This window comes from Lepisosteus platostomus, chromosome 4 (assembly GCF_059453375.1).
Source record: "Lepisosteus platostomus isolate fLepPlt1 chromosome 4, fLepPlt1.hap1, whole genome shotgun sequence".
In the NCBI taxonomy this organism is placed as follows: Eukaryota; Metazoa; Chordata; class Actinopteri; order Semionotiformes; family Lepisosteidae; genus Lepisosteus; species Lepisosteus platostomus.
In genome coordinates this window covers 17,532,751-17,544,884 of record NC_142614.1, presented here as the reverse complement: position 1 = coordinate 17,544,884, position 12,134 = coordinate 17,532,751, and the positions used below count along the sequence as shown (strand labels likewise).

The 12,134-nt window shown below is 37.3% G+C and overlaps 1 long non-coding RNA gene across 1 annotated transcript in view; it reads left to right on the top strand.

Annotated features, from left to right (window-relative positions):
- Positions 1–3,510: 3,510 nt before the first annotated feature.
- The window catches only part of LOC148672821 (uncharacterized), a 51,552-nt gene continuing 42,928 nt past the window's right edge, over positions 3,511–12,134 (top strand). Inside the window, exons 1-2 of the long non-coding RNA XR_015935882.1 lie at positions 3,511–3,727; positions 5,037–5,146. This is a non-coding gene — a long non-coding RNA (uncharacterized LOC148672821). The remainder of the gene's footprint in view (positions 3,728–5,036; positions 5,147–12,134) is intronic.

Sequence of the window (12,134 nt, the reverse complement as noted above, 5' to 3'; positions counted from 1 at the left end):
TATAACATCTCTGACAGCAGCTGTTTATAATATATCCTTCTCTTGACTCTAAATAATATTTTATACTGCTCTACATGCTTTCAGGTAAGGAATTGGATGACTAAATTCAGAGTCTGAGTGTCCCTGGGCATGTGTCCTCTATATTTTTGTGCTTTATGTCCATGTTCTTAACCACTTTTAATTTAGACCAGAGGGCCTCCTCTTGGTTTTCCTGAAAATTGTATGTCCAATTATATGATGCATCATCATTTTTTTCCACATCCTAGAATATGTCATGGAAATTAGGTCCTGTATTTTTCTATTTTGAGATTTTCTCTCTCTGGTCCTGCCTGCAATACCTTGAAGAGTTCTCAGTTACTTTATATATCTGCTCATGATTCTACAAGAAAGACCATTTGACTTGTATACTTTAATTATTGTATCACCTATGATGTTCTAGATTAAAAAAAACATTCCACTCAGAAGGATCCTCTGAGTATGTTCACAAGTTCACTTATACAGGAAGATGTAACATGCAGAGACCTTCGGAAAAGAAAACAAAGATTCTTTAGGTTTTATTCACCTGTACAAATATAACTATACTAAAAGTAGTAAAGTGCAGTGTTTTTAAATTAAATAACACAGGAAACTAAAATCATGCATTGCAAATGCAGTTCATATGGATTGCAGATGTAGTTCAATTACAATTACAGATTCCTTGCAGTTTCTGTGCTGTAGTGCCGGTGATGGTGACTGGGCACACAAACATTAAAGAATGATACATACTGTAACAGCATCACATAATTCGTAATCCCACAGGGTTCAGTCTATTAAGATTTTAATGGCCCAGGCAGGGGACATTATTAGGCCATTACACACAATTCAAGACGCTCTTTAAAGCATATTCACATGACCCATTTCATTTCAGCTGCTACATGCACCACAAGCCCAATCAATTACATGAATCATGTATACACATGCTTTGTGTTCAAAGTTGCCTCCACTCCATCCATTGTTTGCTTGTAGGCTTTCTTGGTTGGGGAAATGGTATCTAAACTGTCCCCCTCCCAGGACTAGTCTAAGGACAAGTACATTAGGCATCATCAAATAACCTGGTCTTAAAATAATAGCAAATCTTAGGTTAGTGAAGGGAATCTCTTATGTCCTTACCCGAAGAGACAATAAGGCAACCTAATACTAGTGTTTAATGTTTAAGCATTTTACAGAGGCTACATAGGACTGCATAGTGTTATTCACAATCCTTTAGGATACGCTTTGTGAAAGATAGAGTATAACAGGCGATTGCCATGACATTTAGCTTTTCGAGCGGTTATGCATCTGCATTTTGCTCATTAACTCATTGCTGCCAAAGCTCCTGCAAGATGAAATTGAAGTGATAAAATTATGCCTTCATCAAATAGAAATTAACTGAAGAGCTTGACTACATCCACCTGATATAGGCAATTCCAATAGACAAGTATTTCAGCAGAGAATTAATGCCACTTGTAACAAAACATAAAATAATGCACTTGTAGTCTCCAAGCTTTTTTCTAGAGTGATTAAGAGATCAATTTTCCTAGAAGTATTATTTTTTTAGAAGCTGCAAACAGGAACACTTGTTTATGTCTTAGTTTTTCTAAGATGTTTTTTTCACTCAGTCCTCTGAATAATTCGTGCTTCCTTCTTGGCAGTCATTAAATATGGCATTTAAACATTCAGGATCTATTAAAAATGACATTTCAACACATTTGCTTTTCTCAATTTCTTATTTCAATAACAGGGTAATTCTGAACTGCTTAAAGAAAACATTTGGAGTTTTATTTTTACCAGGTATTCAGAAATAAAGTTGTTTTCTTACGCATCAATGTTTAATTTAATTTATATTTTTCACATTTGTGTTGAAATAAATCTCAGCCTAATGAAAAGCTTTTACATGTTTGCACACTGTTTTTACAGCATAAAGATGACAGATAATGGTATTTTATTTTGGTGACACAGTGGCAAAGTGGTTAGCATTGTTACTTTGCAATGCCCTGGGTTCAATTCTAGGGTGCTACCTGAATGGAGTTTATATGTTCTCCCCATGTCCATGATCCTGGTGGGGTCCCTCCAGGTGCTTCTGTCTGTGTTTGTGTGTCTGCTTGTGCCCCGTGATGGACCTGTATCCCATACAGGCTGGATCCTGTCTTGCAGCCATTGCGTGCCGGATAGATTACGGCTCCCCTGCAACCCTAATGGATGGATGGTATCTTATTTAATAGTCTAAAAAAGTTCTCAATTAATATGAGTTCAAATTTAATTCCTGGTAAGAAGATAAGAAAGGACACATCTAGCCCATTTGGTGTTGTAGCTTAGTGATCCAAAGATCTCATGCAGCAGTTTCCTGCAAGAAAAAACAGGATACCATCTTCCAGAACATGGCTGGGTACAGTAGCTTGTTCTAAACTTTAACTGCACCTCTACATATTTTATGCTTGTACCCTCTGGTAAGCTTAGTATTTCACCGGTCAAGGTAAAAGTGTTTAATGCACAGAGCTTCCTGGCATGTGTTGCTGAATTCTTGTATGGTACCCTGCGTAAGTAAATGAAATGTTTTCCTGTTCTAGCCCTTTCAGCAGCAACTATTGATGCACAGTTCATGTGTTCTCTGTAAACTGCTTTGAATAAAAGTGTTTGTTAAATTACTTATTTTTATCACCAAATCATAACCATCCTGCAGCAAGAAGCACATAACCAAGAGGCAGTGAATATCCAAGAAGTGACATTGCAATTTCTCTGCAATTTCACCTCTACTCACATTGCAGACATGACTGCCATGCTGAGAGCTGAAAAAAACCCCAACAACTTTCTACCCAATATCTAGAAACATCAAGGATAAAATGATACAGTGAATTACATTTAAAAAAACGTGACTGTTTAACTCTGTGTGTGCCTGTGGTAATATATGTGAATTTCCTGTATGGATCATTTAATCAGCATGGCTTTAAATTGCTCAAAATGACCGTGGGAATGACTTCAAAATAATATAAAGTAAACAATTTCATTACTGAATGATATCCAAAATCCCCCCAAAATATTGATTTTCGATACACACACTCTTTTGCTCCAGATGTAAAGAAGCCTGCATTAACCTATTTTTTATGGGGCTTAATTGTATTAATTGCAGTTTGAATTTGAATTGCCTTCCCAGTTTATAAAAATAGAATAGTCTTTTATGAGAGATGAAGATAAGATATACACAGCATTTAGTTACACAGTCATTATCAATATTTTCATCATTAGAATAATGTATCCAAAGAGTATTTTTGACCCACAAGATGCAGTACTCCAAACTTTCAAGTTAAATTCACATACATATAGAACATGTGTGATCTTTTGTTTAAGGGACAAATGCACAAAGACTCTTTCTCAATATTACTGTTTGTTTTTAAGATTTTGTAAATATATTGTCTAAACACACATTTGTTAATGAATGTCCTTGAGAGTCATCAGGGCCAGCCCAAGGAGAACTAGGCGACTGCCTAGGGCCTCCGGCCGCCAGGGGGCCCCTCAATGTGCAAAACAACGTGTTTTTAAATAGTTCGTTGAACTGTTAGCGAAAAATTCCTACAGTATAAAGCGGCTCTTCCTGTTACTGGTACGGATTATTGTAATGGAAACCTATTCAAAAAATGACCAATGATAATCCAGTACTTAATGTTTCTGAAGCTCAGAAAAGAAGAGTGAGATAAGCGATCTCAAAACACAGGTACGCCAAATCAAGTCATTATAATAATGCACAATATGCGTAATAATGTAATTATTTGTATTTGATTTGAATTTGAATTTGGTTTTGAGTCTGTCAGATTCACGTAACTAGCGAATGTCACATTCTCAAGCTAGACACGTAGACTGCTTGAAGTGTTTTTACTAAAGTTTACAGATTCGCGTTTCCAGCAATGGTACACATGCCGTGTGGATCGGCTGGATGAAAATCGGCGCTGCCCGGCCATACTAAATCGCGAAAGCAAGTGTACAGCACAAAAGACTTTAAAACGCGCTGTTTACCTTGCGGTTTCTCCTGCATTTCATTAAATGGGGTTATGTGAACTCAACCTGTAGCTCTTTGGATTGCAGTCTCTCCCTGTGAGAGCGGAGGGAGCAGAAGAGGAGCTTTTCTGAGCTCACGTCGATTAAACATACCTGAGGTCGACAAGATAGGGAAATTGATTTATATAGAACGTTTTTAGTATGTTTCCCAGCTGCCGAGCCTAACTGATCTCACCTCCCATATTATTGAATGTATTTGTTTTTTTTTTTGTGTCTTACTTAATTTCATATCAATTTCTGCAGTTTCTTTCTGCAAAGGTTTCAAAGCAGTAATTTGTAAGTTATGTTACAATTTGTAACTGTTTATCATTATTTATTGTTATTAATATTTCTTTTTATTACTTTTAATGTTAAAATACGTCATCTTTGTGAAATGTGTGTCTCGTGTTCCTGTTTAAAAGTTATTATGTGTTCTTCAAAGCTGGTTAATAAAAGTTTTCTAGTTATATAATTTATTGTTACTAAAATAAGGTTTCACAGTATATTATAGTAAAATAAGGTTGTGTTTTGAGCTATTAATGTTTTTAATGTTTCTTTATTAGCCCTATACAATTTCTTGCATTAGGAATGCGTCTTTTCGCATACCCCAGCTTTTCTCCATGGAGACACAGACACAGAGACAGGGAGAGAAGCTTGGGGTCAGAGCGCAGGGTCTGCCATTGTACGGCGCCCCTGGAGCAGTTAGGGTTAAGGGCCTTGCTCAGGGGCCCAACGGAGTAGGATTCCTCTGCCGACCGCGGGATTTGAACCGGCAACCTTCCAGTCACAGGCGCAGATCCTTAGCCACAGAGCCACCGCTCCGCCCTAATAGATGTGTATGTGCAAAAAGTGATCTGAAGGGGCCCCTTTCTGGGGTCTTGCCTAGGGCCCCCTTAAAGCTAGGGTCTGTCCCTGAGGGTCATTAACATACCTTAGTGTCAGTTTCTCCCCTCTTCATTTTATTTACAACTGTTCATTTTTATTTACAGTCTATTTACAGTCTACTCGATGGTGAGCTGAGGGAGAGGCCAGCTTTAAAGGGATGTGTCAAAACGTACTTAAAAACAGGGCACAGGGGACCATGCCATCAATTACAAATGTAAATCATAGTTTTACTGTATATTGCAGTACATTGGAAATGCTCACAAACAATCACTTTTACACGTACTGTATTTAAATCCAAAAAAAGAAATATCTGCTTCATGTACTGTATGATGAATCCTGATTCTGATGGTGTTTCGTGAAAAAAGTCTCCAGGATCATATTATGTAACAATTTTGTAATAAAACTTTAATATTATGTTGATGTCATAAAGGTCATTATCTGTGTTGGATAGTAGTCGTAGTTAAGCAGTAAAAATACATATACCAAGGAATAATAATACTCCTTTGTGCATTGATTCTTGGTGAAATTGGCTAATACCAAAACTCGAAGGCAGTTTGCAGCATTGCAGAGAGAACACAAGAAACCACTGACATTTTTATATCCATACTATAAGAAATATCCATGAGCCCCTGGCTCTGTTTTAAGTTGGATCATCGATGGACAAATAAAAAAATCTGCAGACCTAATTATTTTTCCAGTTAAAGCAAATCTCGAGTTGCCATAAAATTGCTTGCATTATCGGCAGCAATAAATCGGCAAGATACGTATTACTGGAATTGCCGGCAATACTAAAGGAGTAATAATGTAATATCAAAAAAGCAATAATCAGTTTAGTAAAACTATTTATAAAAGATGTATTAAAACAATATTTTGCCTTAGCTTTGCGGTGGTGTACAGTGAATGTATGGTTTTCTACACTTGTCAACCATCTGATGCAATGCTGGAGGAAACTTTGATGTACACAAAGGTGTGTGGGAGACTGGAACAAGCTACTGTACCTAGCCACATTGTTGATGTTGAAACCCTGGCTTCTTGGGAGAAATGAATGGATAAGCTCCTTGGGTCAACCAAATGAGCTAGAAGTAAGTAAACGCTCTTACTGTACTGTGTGTGCTTCTGTATCTGCCTGATTCAGCTACGGCTCAGAAGCTGCTATTAAAGATTAGGCAGCCATGTTTGAATAAATGTAAGTTGGGTAGCCCAATTTACCCACACATACATGTGGGTAGTGGAAATGAGTAATTCAAATTGAGCCAGTCTCAGTATTCTTTCTTGAGAGCCTTTCTAGACTATAGTAAATGTACTTAATTTGAGCAGCAGTTCTTTCTAAAGCTAAAGAATCAATCCCTCAGTCAAAAAAAAACCATTACCAAATCCAAGAATTTACTGAAGGACAATGAGGGAAAGGATTAAGCTTTTAAAAAAGCAATTTCATGTGAAATGTTTGAAGCATTCAGGCAACGCAACAGATTATAGAGTATATTTGTTCCCTTTTCAATTGCTTTCAGTGTTTTCTGAGTAGAGTATACAATATTTTATTCCTTAGTCAGCTTAATCAACAGTCAGGGGGGTATATTCATTTAATTAGGTGGGGAATAAGAGCTTGATGCCATAAAAGACTAAAAAGTATAATGTCTCTTTACAGACTGAACTGTTTTATTGAATTGCATTCTGCCAATTTCCCCATCTGTTCTCTATGCAGACTGGTACATGGCTTTAATAATGTTTGTTTAGAGCAAGAACCAGCCAGCTATTAAAACATAATAACATATTTCCTAAACCTCTCTTGTAAAACATAACTGTCATGAGCCTAAATACATGTTTATCGGTTAGAGTTTTACAGCTCTGGGAATTCATAAAAGGGAAGTATCATTAATTTTGACTTTTAAGCAAATTGATTCCTATTGCATCTCATGCATTGCTAATCAGGACATGGTGTCCTGGTTTAGTGTTAAACTTTTTTATTAATACATTCTGTACTTTGTGTTCGAATTCCAGTGTCTTTCAAATAACTGTAAAATTATAACTGTTAAAGGATTATGCACTTTTATCCCCGCATGTGTCCCAGTTATTCTAAGGTAATATAGCATGAAATAACACAGCAGTTATGTTCTTAACAAAATCTTGTTTAACTTGGTATGACAGTGCGAGAGATTTCCTAACATTGACTTTTTAAGGACTGAATGACAAAGATGCTAAATGGCAATGATGTAAAGAAATGCTGGTATATTGCATTTATTTTTTATGGATTAAAGCATTTGTTCACACTTTTACAGTCCTTGTTTGCCTGAGAGCCTCCTGGGTCCAGTCCTTCTGTGCTCCTCATTAATTTAATTCAACCAATTAGTTACCCCACTGAACTCATTTAACACCTTTTCAGGCCCTAACAAAATGTTATTTAAAGGTACGCCATAAAACAGCCCTAGAGGATTGACTTGATTCTTTTCCAGAATTTATGGAGCAAATTTTTTTACTCTTGGGAAAAATGTGTGGAAATGGCATTGCATTTGTGTTGTTAAACTTTGCCGTTTATCACACAGGTACATTTCATTTACAAGGTGTGAAAACTGCAAGTGTCCCTGTAATAATGATCTAGAGAAGGTACACTGGGAAAATGAATGTTTAGTTTAAGATCAAGATATACCGTACGTCTGTTCCTTACAGATACTAGGCATGGTTGTTATCACCAACATAAAATTAAAATCAACAGCTGCAGATGGTAAGCAAGCAGCACTTCAGTACGGGGGGGGGGGGGGGAATTCATGCATAATGTCCTTATAATCAGTAATACCTGAAAAGGCTTATTAATGCAGTGTCAGCAGCCTGATATTAAGTAGTTCTCGCCAATGATTGTTTGGTTATTAACTGAAGTCATATACTGTATTTGTCATTTACAAATATTTTATTAATGCCTATTTCGGTACTAACAACTGTGTTTGCTATGTGATTATAAAGCAAGATTTGCACTTAAAGCGATATCAGAGAAGCTGTTGACAAAGTGAATTATTGGTCTTTAGGATTGAACTTGTTCTGAGAATAAAATGACTCAAATTTCTAATGATAGCATCTTGGAACCTGCCACTTTTACAAGGATTGTACTGTAGCTCCTTTCAGCTGTGTGCTAAATGATTTCTCCAGTAATCTTTTGAGGTAATTTCATTACTATGCTGCCCTGTAACTGTGCTTTTAGTACAAAAGTCATTCCACTGGTTATGAAGGGAATACAAAACTGACATTTGTTTCAAATTAAATTTGTGAATAAGATTATATTGAAATAATTTTTACTTCTCCCTCATAAAATATTTTTGATATTTCTGATAATCTTATTCTTTATTCTGACAGATGTCAGTTTGCTGTTCTGTTTACTAGAAATGGGTAGGTACAGTAGTTAAATATCCAATTGTGTGTACTGCTGACAGAAAACATTAAAAAATATCTGAAATATTACCCCAAATTGGGTAATTTGTTAAAGCACTGAAAGTTCTATGGCTTTTACTACTGTATATCTCAGTTCCATCACATTCTGTAAATAATTCAGGTTTTTAATTCTAATCAGGTTACTGTCTGTTTTGTTGAGGGTATTTAATGAATACTGCTGTTTTTCAATTGTTCCCCCACTAGAACAGAAACGGCATCACTTCAAAAACATATGTGACAAAATAATTGTGAATTCAAACCAAAAATCTAGTATGCTGTACAGTATAATTTACTTCTTAATTCCATACTTTCCTACTGACTTTTATCTATACAACATTTTAGTAGAGTTAGGTGGAACAGCTAAAATCTGAAAATGCCATCTAAAATGACCATTTGCCTAACCCGTTTAGAATCACGAATTCTAATCCATTTTATCACTACAAAACTTGCACCAGAATGAGAAAGGTAAGGACCATGCTTGCTGAATATTAAAACTATAACAGCTGCAGCAATGAGTAAGACCTCATTTAGAATATGGTGAACAGTTTTGGTCATCACTTTGCAAAAATAAAAAATGCTGCTCTGGAATGACTCCAGAGTCGTATCCAATTACAGCCCCGATAAAATAAACCATTACGCAAAAGGCGCTGGGAGTATGGACAAACTATTTAGCCATGTTGATGATGAAGATATCATTGATTCTTCCTAGAAACAGCTAGCATTGGATTGGAACACTGGTTGAAATCTTAGTTTCTATAAAAAACAACCGAACTACAGCATATGGACAAGTGACCTCCTCTTGTAAATGTTTAGTGTATTTGTATGCTCTTTCCTATGAAACAGTTACTATCAATGCCAGTCACTGGATTTCACAATGGAAGCCCCACACTTGCTACAGCAGAGTTAGCAGCAGCTAGAGGAAGTCATGCAGCTGTCCTTGACTGTACTACAGACTCACAGGCACCAGGTGAATCACAGACGTTACACAGCTAAGCCCAGAGCACCCTCAGTGACTCAACTTGCTTATCTCTGGAACCAGTTGGGCAATTGTGTGCTGCTGCTGGAAGATTCGAAGTCACAGCTGACTAATTACATAAGCCAGACCTAAGATTTCGATTGTAGTGCTTAACTGTGTTATGTATTTTAGAAGACGTTGTTGCAGTTTGCCATAGAAATAGCCAAACAACTGTAACATTTGGTAACATGACAGGAACTCGAAAATTTGAACCACGTTTTAAATCTCTTTTCAAACTTTGTGAAATTTGAACTAATAAGTTTTACTGAATTCCTGAGTATACCACTAAAGATTAATTACAGGTGCAGTTAGGTTGGACGTAGGTATTTTCTTACATACCAGGTTGTAGATAGCAAGAAGAAGCCCTATTGCCGAGGCTGATTGCTGAATCCTTGAAGAAATGGTTTGAAAAGATTATGCGATCAATAAGTTATATGAGAAGCCAAATGAGAAACAAAGGGGATCAGCTGCCTATTTGTCAAGTCATATCTTTCTACAGAAAAGCACGTGGGGATCCAGGCACCGACATACTTTTCCAGAGAAAATTTCCCAAAGCCAAGTACATTCAGGCATGTACAAATATTAATAACTTTTATATTTTGTATATACAGTATATTTGCAATATAATCCTCATAACAAGTGCTTGGGTATGTGTAACTGTGTTATGACATTCACTTTACGTGTAATTCGAAGCTCTAGATTAGGTGTTAGTGGAGAACTATATACCATTATGTGCCTAAGATTATGTGTGTGAAAGAATTGTAGAAGTAGCATCCATAACATTTTAAAAAAACGGCAGAGATTTTGGTTTTAGTAATCCCTGTATGAATTATCATTGAATAGAAAGACATTGCTTCTTTTGCAAATAGTACTGCAAGAAGTACATTTTTTCAGTGAGGATTTCCTGAAAAAGTGTTCCTGGCTTGTTATCCGTGATGTGGGCGGCTTACCCAGATCTAGCATGCGAGCAATTAGAAACCCGTGTGAATTATGTATGACCATTACCATCATGTTAAAAGCAATGCCACCAGTGAGACGGCTGCATTCCTACTCCGAGTGGGAGTATTAATGATACAGTTTATGCGATTCACTTTCCAGGGAATTTACGTCGGGAACTGCCTGGGGGGTTTAAGATAAGGGGGGGTATCTGTGGCATCTGTTTACCCCCAGTGCAGCGTTGAAAGCAAAACCACAAAACAAGCAGTACCTAAAGGATCTCATAAGGAGCCCATGCATTACGGAGAGACCCAGACCCAGCTGCTGCTGTGGGGATTGAATGCATTTTAAAGTAATGTGCACATGTTGCCTATCAGATCGTGTCAGTGTTAAATGAGGCAGGCAGTCACACACTTGCATTGCACCCTAAATACAGATAGTTAAGAAACAAGTGCCACACAGGCAGTTGAGGAAATAAGCGATTAATTAAGATGGGGAATAAATGGCAGTTAGCTACAAAATACTCCTTCAAAGCACCTTTTAATCTGTTAGATGAATCTGGACCACCACAGAGTTACATATCCAGACCTATTCTTTTTAATTCCTAAACATGAAAATAGTGTGCGTTTCAGTTGTTGTACTGCATTTGTTAGTATTATCAAGGTACCCTAAGACAGCTTATTGTTTTCAGTTGTGGTCAAATTTTCTTTATAGGTTTGTTTGCTATGGCTTTCATTCCAAAATATAATTTAAAATTATATTTGGAATGAAATATAATTTTATTAAAATATATTTTTTTATTAACCTTAACTTTGCATATGCTGTACAGTAGGTATAGAAAGTCCCTACTCCCTTTCAGAAAGTTCACCTTTTAATGCCCTTAAGCCCAAAAAGAAGACAAATATGCAGCCATATCACCCTGCAACTCACAACTGGCAACCCACTGAAGCTAAGCAGGTGTGAGCCTGGTCAGTACCTGGATGGGAGACCTCCTGGGAAAAACTAAGGTTGCTGCTGGAAGAGGTGTTAGTGGGGCCAGCGGGGGGCGCTCACCCTGCGGTCCATGTGGGTCCTAATGCCCCAGTATAGTGACGGGGACACTATACTGTAAACAGGCGCCGTCCTTCGGATGAGACGTAAAACCGAGGTCCTGACTCTCTGTGGTCATTAAAAATCCCAGGGCGCTTCTCGAAAAGAGTAGGGGTGTAACCCCGGTGTCCTGGCCAAATTTCCAATTGGCCCTTACTAATCATGGCCTCCTAATAATCCCCCTCTATGAATTGGCTACATTACTCTGCTCTCCTCCCCACTGATAGCTGATGTGTGGTGAGCGTTCTGGCGCACTATGGCTGCCGTCGCATCATCCAGATGGATGCTGCACATTGGTGGTGGTGGAGGGGAGTCCCCATTACCTGTAAAGCGCTTTGAGTGGAGTGTCCAGAAAAGCGCTATATAAGTGTAAGCAATTATTATTATTATTATTATAATTAAATAAAATCAGACTTTTTCCAGTTTTATTTACAAATTGTACCTTGCAACATCCAAGTGAAAAAAGAAAGGAACATTTCTGAAAAAAAAAATAGAATAACTGGGTTGGATAAGAGTTAATACTTAGTGGAAGCACCTTTTGCTTGAATTACAGCTTTGAGTTTGTGTGGATAAATCTCTACCAACTTTGCACCTAGAGGGAGGAATATTGGCCCATTCCTCCTTAAAGAATTGTTCAAGCTCAGTCAAATTCTTGATGACTGTTTATGGACTTCCCTTTTTAAGTCATTCCAAAGGTTTTCGATGGGATTGAGGTTGGGGCTCTGACTAGGCCACTCAAGGACAT